Source organism: Phaseolus vulgaris, chromosome 7, assembly GCF_051622355.1.
Source record: "Phaseolus vulgaris cultivar YP4 chromosome 7, ASM5162235v1, whole genome shotgun sequence".
NCBI classification, from domain to species: Eukaryota; Viridiplantae; Streptophyta; class Magnoliopsida; order Fabales; family Fabaceae; genus Phaseolus; species Phaseolus vulgaris.
This window is the reverse complement of record NC_143504.1, coordinates 9,763,917-9,783,023: the sequence shown is the minus strand read 5'-3', so window position 1 is coordinate 9,783,023 and position 19,107 is coordinate 9,763,917.

Below are 19,107 nucleotides of genomic sequence, written 5' to 3'. Positions count from 1 at the left end.
GAACGCTCTTCCACAAATTTCATAAATTCTTTTGCATTCTCGGTTTTGGGAAGAGCAGACTTAATATTGTTTGCTATGCTCATTCGCATAAAGATCATGCTAAGTCTATTTGACTTTTCCCAAGCCCTATAATGAGCCTTCTCCTCATTTCTACTATCATCAGTAATAACAACAAGTTTCTCGATTCGAATGGCCAAATCAAGATCCAATACACCTAAGTGAAATTGGACTTTTTCACTCCAGTATGGAAAATTTAGACCATTAAAGACTAGAACTGACGTAACTTGCCAATGTAAGGCTATAGGAACAAATACTGCAATCACACATGCTTAACATTAATACTTTTTGCCATAAACTAAACATACAATACAGATTCAGAAAACATTCTATGTATACTAATGTTCGCCTTTGGGAAATTCATTAATACACAAAACATAATGATGCTAATAGTATTAACTTTATTTGGCAAAATATATGCATTAACTAGAAACACTTGTTATCTTTGGATATACAAGCAAAACTAATAACACATACTCACTACCAACAGTCATATCCATTAATTATAAGGACAACTAATTAACATTTGGGTGATCCAAAAATTTCTTATAATAATGAATTTTCATTTACCCATATTTAAATAATTTAGCATCCATTCTATAGGTAATTGAAATAAAATTTATCAGTAATGTGGAATTAAATAAAACACTTAAAGATTTGATCACTTTGGTGATTAACAAATCTATCATACAAATAATTCCATAAATTATATCATTAATTGAAATAAAATTAATTCATAATTTGAAATTAAATAAAACATAAAGATTTGATCACTTTAGTGATTACAAATCTATCATACAAATAATTCCAAAATTTCAATTTAAAATTGAATGCATAAAGCGGAAAAATTAATTTTCCATTCCTCACTTTCAATCAATTAATTAAACTTTAATATAATACAAATTAAATTACATTATAACATAATAAAACTTTAATTAAAATTTGATATGGAGGAATGAATTCATGCGTTTCATTAATTAAATTCTTTTCATGCATGCATTTTATTATTTTATATTATAATATAATAAAATTTGGAAAAGACTTTAATTAAACTTTAAAAAAAATTAATAAAATTGATAACGTAAAGTTGAAGGAATTAATAACGTAAGGTGTGCAGATAATTCATACATGAATTTAATTATATTATATTATAATATTTTGAATCCAACATTTGGTCACATTCCAATTCCGTGAGGACCTGGACCCTTCCTTCCCTTGCATCATCCACGCTAAGGCTGATACTTCCACACACCAAAAAAAAAACTAATGACATAAGGTGCGGCGAATTAATTCATACATGCATGAGCCAAACGCACCATCATTCACCGTATTGCAAACCTAGAACCATTCTTTTGGAAGACAATCATGCAACCAGGCCGTTCTGGGAGAACACCACCGCGCCACACTAGACTTCAACCCCAATGCCGCCATGCCCTAAGCCACCTTCACCGTTAATGGAGAATCACAAAAATGAGCAACGAGGCTCTAATACCACATGTAAATTAAAACATGATTATGAATGCATACATACATGTTGGCATATAGATCTTATCATATCATAATTCTCACATATATCCATACAATCAAGAAGGAATAGGCGGGCACTTACCTTTGATCCATGAGTAATCCTACTTGATCAATTACTTTATCTCCTTTGTCCCAATCTATCTCTTAGCAATTTCGTTATTGTCACACACTTTCATGATGGTTAACAGTGAGACAACTATTATTTGCAGAGACAGAACCCTATTGACCTTAATTCCCAATTTCCATTAGATGTAGGTTTTTCATTAGGTATCATCATATATTTATTCTCACGTTAACCATCATACCCTTTAATTCTATTATTATTATTATTAAATTATATTCGGATTCAAAACCCAAACTCTAAATCATGTGAGTCACTTTATAGAAATTAATTTATATAATTTCTTACATATTCATCCATCCTTAAGATAATCGTTAGCAAAACTTGATTTAAAAACAAACTTTATAACTTTTATGAGCATGGAATCAAATATCACTAAAAAAAATCATTAAATAAAAACTAATTTTAGAGAGTAAAAATAATTAGTAGTTATATTGACTAATTAGATACTATTTTAGAGACTACAAAAATTATTGATTTCTAAATTAGTTTCTATTATTGATAAATAGTTTCTAAATTATAAATCTTATTAATTTAGAAACTATTTATCCATAATAGAAACTAATTTAGAAACCAATACTTTTTAATCTTTAAAATAATATCTAATTTAGTCAATATAACCACTAATTATTTTTAGTCTCTAAAATTAATTTTTATTTAATAATTTTTTAATAATGTAAGATGATAAATTCAGAATTAATATCTCTAGTTAAACTAAGAATGAATTTCATTTGGTTTGTAGACAATCGATAATCTTAAATCACAATAGATTATATGTTGATAAAAATTGTTTTTAATATATTAATTATTTATATATATATATATATATATATATATATATATATATATATATATATACTTTTTGAGAGAATACCAACCTTATAGGAGGTAGCAAGTAGCAGTAGACAAAATCTTAAAATGATAAAAGGTGACAGTGGACAAAATCTCAAAATTTATTTGAATATACGATCCAAATAAATTTTGAGATTTTGTCCACTGCCACCTCTTATCATTTTAAGATTTTGTCCACTGCCACCTTCTATATCAACTAATGTTGATATTCCTCAAAACCAGTGTATGTTTCAAGTATTTTATTCATATCTATTGCACACAAGTCTGCCATAGACTTATTAAAAATTTGGTTCATTTTTGGATCGTTTTCCATGTACTGGTACGTTGTTACTCCATGAAGTTTCTTAAACAAGTCTACGTCTACATCCATCACTGCTTCCTTTAAATTCAACCTGAAAAGAGTTAAAAACATTGCAGCATACCCTTTTTCTCAACAAAACACAATCTCATTTGAAGTAACAAGACTTTATCATAGTTATAAATGAAAAGCTCAAACTTAACTGAAGTAACTTCATACCAGTTCATTCATATCATCAATATAGTAATGATAAGAATGACACATGCATGACAGTTAAAATCATTTACCAAACTGGTGAGAGTGCTGAACAAGAAAGAAAGGTTGCAAATGAAGCAAAGTTGCCAGTAGTTGCATCAGGGACAAAGTATTTTCCAACTTGTGAGAGTCCATAAACTATCTCAGTGGCACCATGCTGTGTGGTGCGAGTGGAACTAGTAAGAAGAGAATAACTAGCAAGCAAACGCAACAAGCGATCAAGCCTATTAGGCAAATCAGGGTGTTGGTTTGGGAGCTTAGAAGCAATTTCATGGGATGACATGAATGAACCATGTGGTGTTGTTGCCTTGGCTATGATCTCAAACAAGTTGAGCTCAATAGCAGCATTCAGGACTGGAGGGTACACTACACAGCATTGCAGATAGAGAGGCACCATCCTCACTTTTTTTGGGACAAGTTGTAAACAAGTTATTCTTGGCAACAACATAAGATTCTCCCATTCTTTCTTCTTTTAGTTCTAATGATCTTTAGTTTTCTAGTTTGGAAACAATGTGTGCTTAATTGCACTTCAATGTGTCTTTTTATAGTAGTTTGTAGTCATGTATGGAAGGCTTTTACTTGTTCATTTTTTTATTTTTCCTTATGTTGATGGTTGAATTTTTTAGTATTGTTTGTACTAGGAAGACCTGTGAGGAATTTATTTGGATCAACTTCTTCATATATATTTTCAAAGAAAAAGAAAATAAAAAAAAAAAATTATGCATAAACTCTATATAAACTACTTATAAACTCTATATAAAAAAGTTATGCATAAACTCTATATAAACTCTCTTTTTTTCTTAAAGATGTTTAAGAAGAAATTTTACAATCAAATCCCAGAAAAAATAATCTCAGCTTTTATTTTTTTATAAGCAAAATGTGAGATTTGATATATTACTACTTACTTAATAACTCCCCAATCACTATCTTAATAACATGTTGATTATCTGAATACTAATTTTTGTAACTTTGATTATTCAAAGATAAAAGATGTTATACTTTTAAAATGGCAGCCAAATGGAAAGCATGGGACTGGATTAAGAATAAATGCGTTGAAGAAAAAGTTGTATACATTTTTCTGTAAACTAGCAAGACATGGTTATGTTTTTTACTATGAAAACGTCTACTTCGTAGAAAATAAATAAATAGAAAAGTATGAATATAGTACAGTGGAGTGGAGGAGTTTGAAAATTATGAGGCTCTTTTTTTCTTGTTAACTTTTCTTTTATCCGTCTCTTTAAGTTTATCATTTTCTTAGTATTATTTAAGTTTAATTTTTTTCTTAGTATTATTTAAGTTTAATTTAATCTTATAAAAAAAACGTAAGATTTTAATTTTTTTTAATATTACAATAGACAATGAAAATAAATTAAATTTAAAGATAATAAGATTGCTATTAATATTTAATTTAACTTTTTATGAAAAATCTTTTAAAAATTATTATTTTTAGATTGGGTAAAAGTGGACTTAAAGTATGTTTTTAATCTATCAATTTGAGACAGGTCATTGTATGATAATGCATGCCTTTTGTTGATGGTTTTACTTTTCAAGGCTTATTTAACATTAATCTACTAGTACAAAGATAAAAATAAAAACTATTTATTTAATGTGTTTTTAAGGGTTACAGCAGTCATTCAAAACATGATAAATTTTTTTAAATTAATTTCATTTAAGAATGTAGCTATTTGTTATAGCCGCTTTCTTAAAACAATCATTCTTAAAACAAAGCGTTTTGTTTAAGAATGCAATTTTACCTCTTAGTCACATTCTTAAATTTTTTTTTTATCCTAAGACAAAGCGTGCCACTTACGCTTTCATACTTCCTTCTCTAGCGCTTTCGTTCTCCAACTTTTCTGCTATGGTGCTTCCTCTTGTCTTCCTCGAGCCTCCATTTGTCTTCTTCTTGGCATTGATAAGTTCATTTCGACCTCTATACTTCTTCTTCACTATTGGTTTTTGTGTTTTTTTCGTTTCTCTTGTGTTTCTTTTCTGCCATTACTCGAAGTTGATGGAAGAGGCCCAAGCACAAGCCCACCAAAGGATAGATTTGGGCCAACCCTAGAATTATGGCCAAGAGGATCCAAGAAGACGTTCTTTTACATGTTCAAATGCCATAAACTCTAGTGTAGAGTAGACTTTAATTTCTTGTCAAAATTAGCATAGGAACTTTATTTGTAATTTTTCTTAGAATTAATTTTGCCACATAAAACACCAACCTAGGTAAACTTGGAGTTTCTAAAAACCTCTAAATTTACCAAGGTCGGTCTAGAAAGCCCATGGAGGGGGTGAGCATACAAACTAGACACACCCCTCCCCATGTGCTCATTTAGGCTCCACTTTTGGGAGGGAATTCATTTGAATTTCCCTCCACTTTCTTTTGAATTTCCAGCCCTCTAAACACTATAAATTGAGGTGCTTGGCTCTCATTTTGTAAGATTAATATACTTAGTGAATTGCTGCCAAATTTTGCCAATTTCAGTTCTTGCTCAAAACCTCCTAGGTTAGGCTTTTAATCTTCACAAACTTCCCCTTTCCAAGTAGAGTTGGCCTCACCACTCTCAATCCCTACCTCTCATGCACCTTCAAGGTCACCACCACTCTTAGGAGGACCTTGCTTCATCTTCAATCCATGATGCTTCCGCCATTCACCAACAAAATCCAAAAACTATGGAGGCACATCTCCATCATTTGGTATCTAGAGCCATGGTCTTCAAGAGCTAAGTGCCTTATTTCATTTTAATTTTTGTGCTCATCTTGTTTCCGTGTTTTTCTTCAAGTTCTCCATATTGTCTTGTTGTTTTTTACATTTTAATTTGATTTAGGTGTTGTTTGGAGAAATCCAATCGGTGCATTGTGTTCAAGTTGTTCTTTAGCTTCTAATTTTCAAATTTGTGTAGGAATCCATATAGAATTGTGTTGTTGTTCTATTTTTAGTTTATTTTGAGTCTTATTTGCAATTCTAATCTGTTCATATTGTGTGTCTTGAGTCATTTTAATTTTTGAATCCAATTGTGTTTTGTCTAAGTCATGTTTCTCCTAAATTGTCATCAATTCCATGTAGTGCTATTTTTGATAATTTTGGTTTCTTGATTTAATTTGAGTCCAATTTTATTATGAGTTTGTTTGATCCTTTGGTGCATTTTTCTTTTTAGTTTTGAGTTCATATTTGTGTGTTAGATCCATAAAATTCATATACATCCACTCCATTGTGTTTTTGAAGTTTCTTCAATCTGTTTTTAATTCCAGAATTAGGATTACTTTGTTTTTCAATTCTGTGCTGGCTGTTTTTTATTATGAAATTAAAATACATTGAAGAAAAATTATGAAAAGCTGGATCTATACAGATTGATGTATTAGAAAATCAAGAAAAAAGAATCAGATCAAAAGACAAAACAGAAAAAAAATGATAAATCAAACAAAAAAAGTGTACATCCTGGCGCCAATAGAAACGGTAATTTGACAAGAATTTTGAAAATTTTATCACAATTATTTGGTGCATAATTTTGGTGTGATTCTAGCGCCAAAAGTTTGCTAAGACCTTGAATTATTTGTGGTTCAAATTTCAGAATTAGATTTCAAATAGCCAGCTCAGCATAAATTTTATAAGTCACACTTTTTGTACCTAAAAATTTCCAGTAGTACTGTTTTGGTTTTTTTAATCAATTCTAGTGCCATTCTCTAGGTTCAATTTGCGTGCCACCTTTTGTTGAGTGCCTATTTGATTGCTTGTCAAATTTATTCAATATTCCTTCTAGTTGTGTCATACAAATCAATACATTTTCTGTTGTCCTATTTTTAAATTTGAATTGTTCTTTGCTTTCATTTCTTGACCTCTAAATTGTTGGTGAACAAAATTCAAATTGGTGCTTGTTAAGTGGAATTAACCTTGTGGTGAGTTCATCCCTACTTAGTAGGTACTGTTTTGAAGATTTTAATTGGCTAATCATAAGAGGTTAAGGCAAGGAGCTACAACAAATATAAATTCAAACACATACACATTGTAGAACACATCAAGGAAGATCAACCACAAGCCAAGGAATGCATAGTTTAGGAAATCTGAATTTTATTTTGTGTAATTCAATTTCTTTGTATTTCCTTTGAGTTGTAATTACATTCAACTTTGATTAATTAGTGGAATAATTACGTGTAGACGGTGAGTGTGTCTTCAATGGCTCCAAGTGTCTAGAAGCCTCACCTTAGGAATCGTCTAGTTTAAAGCTTTTAGTTAGCAATCTTTAATTTATGCTTAGTAATTGTTTTGCTTTAATTACTTGTTTTGTATTGTTAATTGCTTTGCATTGTTTTCTTTGCATAAAATTGTGTTTTCATTCTACTTGTGACTCACTTAGTTTACTTAGAAAAAGGTGTGAGACAAGTTTTGAGGGATGGTTTTTGGCAAGGAAAGACTTGGTACTTAAGAAGTCCTAGTGACTCACCTCTCTTTCCTGGAAAGCTACCTCCACTATTATCTTTATCTTTATTGAGGTAAAATAATTAGGACACAAGTCTTTAACCATGTCTTCTCCATCTCGCAATTCTAGTGAAAGTGATATGACAATTCATAAAAACCTTTTAGAAAAAGTTGCTCAAAATGTTCAAGCACTTTCATTTAGACAATTGCATCATGAAGCTCAATCTGTTCAAATACAAGATGATTTGAAAATGGTTAAAGATGAATACACTAAAACCAAAAAGAGTTCACATCCATATAGCTCTAGGGGTAATGAATCATATGGGGAACAAAGCCTTAGGATCAATGAATATTATCAATCACCCCCAAGAATAGTTAGAAGAGAAAAGAAAGAAAGCCCTAGGGAGGTTAGGATAGATCTACCTCATTTCCATGGTAAAGAGAATGTAGAAGCATATCTAGATTGGGAAATGAAGGCAGAACAATTGTTTGCTTGTCATCATGTGAGCAAAGAAAACAAAGTATCCTTAACCACTCTAAGTTTTCAAGGCAATGCTATGTATTGGTGGACGACCCTTGAGAGAGAGAGACGTCTTTCTTAAGGATCCTCCCATAGAATATTGAAATGATCTTAGGGGAGCCTTAAGACGTCGCCATACTCCCACATACTATAATAGGGAGTTAATGGACAAGCTCCAAAGACTCCAACAAAGAACCATGAGTGTAGAGGAGTATAGGCAAAAAATGGAACTATATATGATGATAGCCTCCATTAGGGAAAACGAATCCACCACCATAGCTAGATTTCTAAGTGGGTTTAATCTTAAGATTAGAGATAGAGTTGAATTTCTACCTTACCAAGACTTGAATGATTTGGTTCAACTATGTATCAAGGTTGAACAACAAAATTTAAGGAAAACTTCAAGTCATAAGGAAGGTTCATACTTCAACTCCTATCCAAGAAGAGAATTTAAAAGGGAGGAGAGTACACCTAAAGAAAAACCAAAAGAGACTCCCAAAAGTGTAGGTAAAGATATGCTCACTCCACCCATTCGCACTAGGGATGTTAAGTGTTTTAAATGTTTTGGAAGAGGCCATGTGCAAGCTCAATGCCCAAATCAAAGAACTTTGTTTTTAAGGGGGGTAGATGAGTATAGTAGTTTTGATGATGCACCTAGTGGGAAAGAAGAGGAGGAGAAAAATGAGAGAGTATATCCTTATGAGGGCGAATTAATGATAATTAGGAGGACCCTCAACAACCAAACTAGTGTGAACTAAGAAACACAAAGGGAGAAGATCTTTCATACAAGATGCAAAGTTTTTGAAAACATATGTTCTCTCATTGTGGATAGTGGTTCTTTCTGAAATTGTTGTAGCACTAGGATGGTTGAAAAGCTACAACTACAAGTAGTCCCTCATCCAAAACCTTACAAACTTCAATGGATCAATGAAGATGGGGAACTAATTGTAGACAAGCAAGTGAAAGTCAAGTTTTCTGTGGGTAATTACAAAGATAACGTTTTATGTGATGTAGTACCTATGGAAGCTTGTCACATCTTATTGGGTAGACCTTGGCAATTTGACAAGAAAACTATGCACAATGGTCTAACCAACGAGATTACCCTCACCCATAATGAAAAGAAGTTTATACTCAATCCTTTACCACATTCACAAGTGGTAAGAGATCAAGTACAAATGAAACAAAAGAGGGATGAAAAGAAGAAAAAAAGAGAAAGAGAGGAAGACGAAAGGAAAGCTAGAGAAGAGAAAGAAAAGAGAGAAAAAGAGATGATAGAAAAGGAAAGTACAAAAAACTCTTTTTCTGAAGTTGAATTAGACATCAATAACATTTTATCTTCTCTAGAAAAATATTGTGAGGATGTGCTTGAAGAAAAATCTATGTTTGGAGCTGAACCAGATATAGATATAAATATTTCCTCCAAAAAAATATAGAAAAATGTTTGATTGAAAAGGAAGAAGAAGAGGAAACCCACAAAGAAGAAGAGTCTTTTGTGACACTCCCTCAAAGCATGGCTGAGAAAAAATCCTTAAAGGGGGATTGCAATACTTTGAACTCTTCTTTTCAATTATATAATGCTCATTCTTCTTTACAAAAATCTCAAAAACCAAACTTTGTGATGTTGTTTCCTAGCTTGGGCAATAAACAACACAAAGTGAACAAAAATATTTTTGAAAGGGGCCTTATGTTTTTCTTTCAAAAGAAATTTAAAGATAAAGGGCCTTATTTTTGTTTAGTTTTCTTTTGTTTTAATTTTCTTTTAAGAAATAAATTTATCTTATGTTTGTTTGATGTTTATTGTAGATTGACATTTGATCAAGGAGGACGAGCATAGTTGTCAAAGCAATAAAAAGGCTGCTATTCGAGATCGACCCTGTAGATCTGAGGATAGATCTTCTCAAGAAGGAGGAGATGATGGACACCATCCAACCACATTCATCCCCCTAACATTGAAGAAGAAGAAGCATTGGATTTGAGGACAAATCCTTTTAAAGAGGGAGGGGATGATGGAAGAGGCCTAAGCACAAGCCCACATGCAAGCCCACCAAAGGGTAGATTTGGGCCAACCCTAGAGTTATGGCCAAGAGGAGCCAAGAAGGCGTTCTTTTACATGTTCAAATGCCATAAACTCTAGTGTAGAGTAGACTTTAATTTCTTGTCAAAATTAGCATAGGAACTTTATTTGTAATTTTTCTTAGAATTAATTTTGGCACCTAAAACACCAACCTAGGTAAACTTAGAGCTTCTAAAAACCTCTAAATTTACCAAGGCCGGTCTAGAAAGCCCATGGAGGGGGTGAGCATACAAACTAGACACACCCCTCCCCATGTACTCATTTAGGCTCCACTTTTGGGAGGGAATTCATTTGAATTTCCTTCCACTTTCTTTTGAATTTCCAGCCCTCTAAACACTATAAATTGAGGTGTTTGGCTCTCATTTTGTAAGATTAATATACTTAGTGAATTGCTGCCAAATTGTGCCAATTTCAGTTCTTGCCCAAAACCTCCTAGGTTAGGCTTTTAATCTTCACAAACTTCCCCTTTTCAAGTAGAGTAGGCCTCACCACTCTCAATCCCTACCTCTCATGCACCTTCAAGGTCACCACCACTCTTAGGAGGACCTTGCTTCATCTTCAATCCATGATGCTTCCGCCATTCACCAACAAAATCCAAAAACTATGAAGGCACATCTCCATCAGAAGTTCACTATTTCATTGCCTCGTTGGTGTTTGGGTGTTTACTGTGTCCCTGTTGTCGCTTCTGCTGTCCTCGCCGCTGCTGCCGCCGTCATTGTTGTTGTCGCGCTGCCGCTGTACTGACCAACAAACCCGCCATGTGGATCAGACACAGTATGGCCCCACTATGACCCCTCAACGTCTCCATCTTCACCGTGCCGTTTTCCTCACACCCCCACTCCCACAGCAATATCGCGTCGTCGCAACTGTCGGAAAACAACCTTGCGCCATCATCGTCCAACGCAAGCGCATTCACCGTCGACTTCTACCCCACAATAGTGCTCACCAATGCGTGTCGTTTTGCCTTGCAGTCCCTTCTCCAAACCTTGATGCTACCATCCGCAGATGCCGTGTATACGGTGCCGTCACCGTGAACAACCTAAGCATAGATGGTGTTTGTTAGAATAGATGGCTTTAAACTAGAGGGGGGTGAATTGTTTAAAGAGGATTTTCGTAAACTTTTAAAACAAGAATGAATTTATCTCAGGAAACAATTGATTCAGAAATTCAGTTCGCCAAAACAATAAGCAAAAGCTGCAGTACCAGAAAAACAATCGGTTGTTTCGCAAAAACAATCGGTTGTTTCGCAGAAACAATCGGTTGTTTATACCAGCAAACAACAAATAAACTGAATTTAAAGAGTTAGAGATAGAGAGATTGTACACAATTGTTTATACTGGTTCACTCCAAACCCAGAGCTACATCCAGCCTTTTCAGAAACCCTGAGGAAATCCACTAAGCAACCACACCTTGATCACTTACACAACAACCAAGAGAATGACCTTGAACACCTTAAGAAACACACTCTCCTTGGTCAACACACCACACTAAGAATGTTGATCTTGAACCCCTCAAGAACACACAGCCAATCTCAGCAAACACAGAAACGAAACTTGTTTAACAGAGTACAAGGATTACACTTGTTACAGAAGATAATCTGAAATCAATACAAGCATAATCCTATTACATACACTTTGATCAATCACAAACTCTTAGCAATCTCTGCACTTTGAAAAACTAAAAAACTCTTAGTAAAAACTTGTCAAAGATTGATTGTTAAATCTGTTTTTCTGAATTTATTCAAAGATGTAGTTTGATATCAAATCTTAACAAACTCTTCAATTGCATTTAAAGATTGGTCAAAGCATTTAATGATGGAGCATAAGAAGTTAAAACATTTAAAGCTCAGTCAAACAGAAAACAATTTTTCTGTTATGGTCCCAAAACAAACAATCGGTTGTTTCCTCGAATCAATCGGTTGTTTTGGTACTTAACAGTTCAACCATTTTAAAAACAGTTTTCAATCTTTTTCTCAAAACACCTAAGTACAAACAATCGGTTGTTTCAAAAAAACAATCGGTTGTTTTAACTTAGTTTGAAAACATTTTACTTTCACAAAGATTGAGAATGTTAATGCTTTAGATTTAATCAAAGGGTGGATTACAACATATAAACTACCTCATAACTAAGCTAAACCAGCACAACAACACCAAGCACAACAGAGGCTTCAACATCCTTCAAAGGATTTGGATTCTTCAAAGCTTGAACACCACTTGGTTCAACAATGTTCTCATTTATAAGCATATAAGAATACGACTATTTACCATAGCCCATTTATAAATTAACAACATTTAAGAATGTGGCTAAATAGTTGTCTTCTTCTCTGTTGCATATAAGACTATGTGTACATCAAATGCGACTAGAAAACTGTCGTTTTAAAGTGAAGATAACTGCCCTCTTTTAACCTTTTTGCACCAGTGATCCATCCTTAAGATAATCTTTAGCAAAACTTGATTTAAAAACTAACTTTATAACTTTGATGAACATGCAATCAAATATCACTAAACAAATCATTAAATAGAAATAATTTTAGAGACCAAAAATAATTGATAGCAAAAATCTTACCAATTTAGAAATTATTTATCAGTAATAGAAATTAATTTAGAAATCAATAAATATTTTAGTCTTTAAAATAGTATCTAATTTAGTCAATATAACAACTAATTATTTTTAGTATCTAGATTTATTTTTTATTTAATATTTTTCTAGTAATGTATGATGATAAATTCAGAATTAATTATCTCTAGTTAAACTAAGAATGAATTTCATTTGGTTTGTAGACAATAGAAAATCTTAAATCAGAATTGGTTATGTTGATACAAATTGTTTTTATTATTCTTGCAAATAATCGATTATTTTAAAGAATAATTGAGTGTATTTAAAAATTGAAAATTTATTCTTTTGCAAATAATCAATTATGTTTAAAAGTAACTGATTATATTAAAAAATTGGGTAAATTGAAGAATATCATAATAAACTATAATTAACAATAATGGATTATTAAGTCACTTAGTTCAAAACTTTTATAATGAAATCCTTTGAATTTATCACAAAGTACACTTTTAATATTTCTTGAAAAAATATGTTTATAGCTTTCTGAATTGAATTTTTGTGAAAAAGTTTTCTATATGCTTTGTTAATTTATTTTTTATCAAAATCAATTAAGAGTTTGAATATGATATAAGTTTATGCTATAATTCTTTTAGAAAACATTTAGATTATGTATTTCTACGTTTTGGTAGATAATTGAGTGTTTTTATTATCTTAAAAAATTTCTTAAGAAGTTTTTCTTGAAGTAGGTTTAAAGAATTGTTGTGTAACTATTGTTTGTTTTAGTTACATAGTTTATCCTATAATTGAATAATTAAACAATATAATGAAAATTCCAGTTAAGATTATTTGAACACTACAAGAAAATCATGAAATAGAAATCAATTTTAGAGACAAAAAATAATTAGTTGTTATAGAGACTAAATTAGAGACCATTGTAGAGACTAAATTATTGTTAAATGATTTTTAAATTGGTATCTAATTAGCAACCAATTTTTTTGCTACCAAATTTAGAACTTAAATAATTGGTAATTAAAACTTTGGTAGCTAATTGATAAGTGTCTAATTTGAGTAATATTTCATATTAAAATATAGGCACTTATGAGGATTTATTGCTAATTTACCTATAAAATAATCCCTAATTTATGAATTTATAGTTTTTTACATTTTTTTATGAACTTTATTTGAATAATAACATTTTATTCCCAAATTTGGTGTTAATTGCAGATTTTTAGGGAGGATTGAAGATTTAGAATAAAGAAGAATAATTTGAGCTAAAAAGATAAAGCTGGAAGGTCCCAAAATGGAAAATGATGCAAAGAAAGATTGAGCTTTTTTTATGTTTCATCATTTAGCCCATTAGTGCGACACAGGAAGCAACCTAACCCTAGAAAACTAGGATACATAGAGGGCTAGAGGCTCAACCCTAGTGTGCGAGATTAAAAGGGAAACACCATAGAATGAATTGTAACCCAATTGGGAGAATGGAAGGTGCTAGAAGTATGCTTGACTAGTTCTACCCTTTGGAATTGGGAGTAATATGCTCAAACTTTCATGTATTGAGGTGATCTTTTATATATTAATATTCAGTTCTTGATTGATTATTGATATTGTTGTTTTACTTTTAACTTTCCGTGACAAATTGAGAATCTTAAATCTGACCGAGAGGTATTTTTAGGGTTCGGACCTAAACATCAATATTTAGCATATTTGAGTGCTAGAGATAAACTTGAAATGTTAATTGCCATTAATGTCTGATTGTGATTTCTAAGTTGTTTTTATAAGTATGTGAGAGATCGATATTTAAGAAACATTCTTAAGAATTTTATATGCGAGAGATCAATATAAATGAATTTTCTACGGGCATCAATTTCAATCAAAGAACTTAATATTAACATGCTAATCAAAATACATGAGAGTGAGAGAGATGAAACTTAATCCCTATTTTTTCAATTGAAGCAACTAATTCTTTGTTTGTTTTGTTATTGATCAGTGCCAACATAATCACTTCAAACTCTTTTTATTGTTCTATTGTTATATTTAGCGAATATTGTACTTGATAATTCATTGTTCCTTGTGGGATCAATATTCGTCCGTAGGGACAATTATTACTTCTGATAAATGCAGTGCACTTGCCGTAAAAAGTCATCACTAATTAGATACCAATTTAGAAATCATTTAACAATAATAAAAACTAATTTAGAAACCAATTTTTTTTTTAGTTTCTAATTTAATTACTATAGCAACTAATTAGTTTTTGTCTCTAAAATTGGTTTATATTTCATGTTTTTCTTGTAGTGGAATTAAACTTAATGTAAATTTTTATGAAATCAAATCAATATAAAAATATGTTTTTCTCTTTTTCATTTTGATCATATTATCTTCATTTTCTTTTATTTATTGGAAGCAATTTTAATGATAAGAGATCAAATTTTCTATACCAATTCATCCATCTTAGTTATAATTAGAAGCATACTTAGTTTTACAAATTAGACATATTTAATCATTCATGTCTTATTTTATAGGTGGATTCATTATTCAAATGCATCACTAATCCTTAAAATCTAATTCATTTATCATACATACGTAACAATATTAATGAAGTTAACAAAAATGAAAGGATACCATTTTCTCAACATTTAGAAAAATAAGTTTAATTTAAGAGCAAAATTAACAAAACTTTATTTATTTTACCTCTAATTTAAAAATACTATTTTATTATTCTGTGTATGTTTATTTTGAGAAGAGAAGCTAGTTATTAAATGAGAAAGTGATTGATCTCAGGCAATCTGCTTTCCTCGAGGGGAGGGGTTTGCTGGATAGCGTGTTAGTTGCTAATGAAGTTTTGGATGAAATGAAAAGAAGGAAGAAAAATGGTGTTTTCTTCAAATTTTGATTTTGAGAAGGTGTATGCTTCTGTAAGATGAGAGTTTTTTATTATATGTTAGAAAGGGTCAGATTTTGCGGCAAATGGATTCGTTGGATTAAAGGATATTTGAAGTCTTCTTCTATGTCAGTTCTTGTGAATGGTAGTTCAACTAAGGAGTTTTTATCAAAGAGAGGTCTTCGACAAGGCGACCCACTAGCTCCGTTCTTGTTTCTCATTGCGGCAGAAGGTCTGGCAGGAGTGTCTAGGATGGTAGTTGAGAAGAACCTGATTGATAGTTTGAGATTGGCAGAGAGAAACTAAAGGTAAACATGTTGTAGTACGCTGGTGATACTCTACTCTTCTGCTAAGCAAATGTCAAAAGTGTTTTCAATATAAAGGCGACTTTGTATTGCTTTGAACTCTCTTCCGGGCTCAAGGTGAACTTCATGAAGAGCAAGTTAGATGGCTTGAGGGTGCAGCAGATAATGATCCAACGCTTCGCGGCGATTCTCAATTGTGAAGTGATGGAGAATCCTTTTGTATATTTGGGGATGTCGGTAGGAGGGTTTCATAAGAGGAAGGCGTTTTTGGATGGAGTGGTTGGTCGAATGAAGAAAAGTTTAAGTAGGTGGAAAGGTAGATTTTTGTCTCCAGAGGATTTGCTTGATAAAGTTAGTTTTGTCATCTATTCCATTGTTTTATTTATCTTTATTCAAAATGCCGGAGGTGGTGGCAAACGAGCTTGTGAAAATCTAAAGGAATTTCCTTTGGGGGTGGGGTTCCAAGGGAAGAAAGGTAGCCTGGGCCTCCTGGAAAAAGGTGTGCGAAGCTCGTGAGTACGAAGGTCTCAGGATTATCGATTTAAGGACTTTTAATTGGCGCTTCTTGGTAAATGGGTATGGTGCTTGGGGTCAAACAAGGGTGGTTTGTGGAAGGAGATTATTGTTTTATTACAAAGTGGACTTTAAGCCTAACTCAACCCCATGAAACCGGCTCAACATGTGAAGAAAGAGACATAACAAAAGATTTGTATGAAGGTGATAAATTGTTATAAGACAAAACAAAATTCAAAGGATATTTAACTCTTGAAGATGTATTGGAAACATTAAGATTACAATGATAATCCTTTAAATACTCAGGTGGTCTTTTTATTCTTGTACTCATTCGGACAGATTGATCTGATTCAGAATTTTGTTCTATGTCATGATCTTCATTGAGGTTTTGGTCTATATGGAAAAAAACTTCTTCTGGAACCTCAATGTGTGACTCACAGTTATTACCACAAGGTGCATTATCACAAGGTGCAAGAATGGCTTGTGATGGCTAACTCAAGACAGGTTGATCTTCAACAAACAAAATTTGATCATAAATGTCAGGACTGTTAGTTTCATTGCTAGTATCTTGAACCCTTTGTTATGGAAAAACATGTTCATAAAAGACAACATCCCTAGAAACAAAAATTTCTCTTGATCGAATATTCAATAAAATATATCCTTTTGTCCCTTTTTTTAAAACCAATAAAAACACATTTTGATGCCCTTGGATCAATTTTTTTTCTATTTGTTGACAAAGTGCTAGCATAACATAAAGAACCAAACACCTTTAATCCATTAAAATTTGCATCAGTTTTGTAAAGCATTTCATGAGAAGAAGAATAATTTAAAACAGGTGTGGGAAGCACGTTTATAATATGTGCAACATGTATCACAGAATATGACCAATAAATTTTTGGCAAATGAGATTGTATCATAAGAGCTCTTGCTACATCTAATAAATGACCATGTTTCCTTTCAATTATACTATTTTGTTGTGGAGTATTGACACATGATGTTTGATGTACTATTCCTTTATTGACAAAAAAATTAGTCATGAAAAATTCAATCCCATTATCACTTCTTATTATTTTTATCGCGGTCTCAAATTGTGTTTGAACAAAAACAACAAAATTTTCCAAAGCTTTGACAACTTCATATTTGTGTTTTAAAAGAAAAATCCATGTGTACCTCGAACAGTCATCAAGAAATATTTATGACCATGAATTGATGGTATTGAGTATGGTCCCAAAATATCTACATGGATCAAATCAAAACATTTTTTTTTATTTAGATGTACAAATAGGAAATGAAAGCCCTTTTTGCTTTGCAAAATGACAAACATCACAAACAAAAGATTTGTAATATTTAACGAAAGGAAATTTATTCTTGATAACATCAATACATTTATTTGAAATATGACTTAAAGGGTTTCTAGATCACTAGCACTGGCATTAACAGTGTTGATGGTGTGTGTAGATTCGATGGGTTTGATTTGAAGTTTCTGGTAAGATGAGATCCTGAGTATATAAAGTCTATCTTGCATCTTAGCAGAGCCAATCATTTTCAAGGAGTTTTTATCTTGAATGTGACAACCATTAGAGTCAAAAGTAAGAACACAAGATAATTTATCAATTAATTTTGTTACTGAAAGAAGATTAAAAGTGAAGCAAGGAATATACAAAACATCGTCTATGACATGATTTTGATTGAAAAAAACACTTCCAGAATAATTGGCAATGACTTGATTTTCATTTGGTAATTTGACGGAAATAGGATTAATTTGATTATATGAAGTGAAATAAGTTAAGGATGAACAAATGTGATTAGTAGAACCACTATCAATAATCCAAGAACTGAAGGAAGAAATAAAGTCATTACCAGTTTGTGTTGTCATGTTGGAAGGAATAACAAAGACTTGACTAGAAATATTATCACTGGATTCACTGGATTTGACCTGTTGTAAAAGAGCTAACAATGTTTGATACTGCTCAGGAGTAAAACCAATTTGTTGAGACTCCATTTCTGACTTCAAACCTTCATGATTATGCTCATTACTATTAAAATTTGTATTATGAAAAACTGCATTAGTATGACTCTGATCATGGTTATGATTTCTAAACTTGAAATGAGGTGGAAAAGCATGCTTTTTATAGCATGTATGAATGGTATGCCCTGTCTTTCCACAATGACTACAAATTTTGGCAGTATATTCTCTTTCATAGCTTCCTCTTTCGTATCCACCACCTCTGCCATAGATGGTAGCATTGTTTTCATAACCTCCTTTGCTAGTAGCAATCATTGCTTTGGATTGATCACTAAAAATTTGTCTCTCTTGTTGTGTAATGAGAGAGCAAACTCTATTCAATGATGGATTATTTGATGAACTAACATGGTAAGGTGAACAAAGATCTTGTAAGGGATCAACAATTTCACCCATGGATCAACAATTTCACAGCTTCAGAATAAGTATTTGGCTGAAGGGACAATTGAAAGGTATAAAGCAAGGTTAGTGGCAAAGGGATACACACAAACAGAAGGCATTGACTACCTTGATACTCTCTCTCCAGTAACAAAGATGACCACCATAAGGTTGCTTCTTTCTCTAGCTTCTATTTATAATTGAGAATTGAAACAATTAGACATAAACAATGCCTTTTTACATGGAGATTTGAAAGAAGATGTATACATGATTGCTCCTCCTAGATTGACTTCTATCCCACCAGGAAAAGTTTGTAAACTAAAAAAGGCTTTATATGGC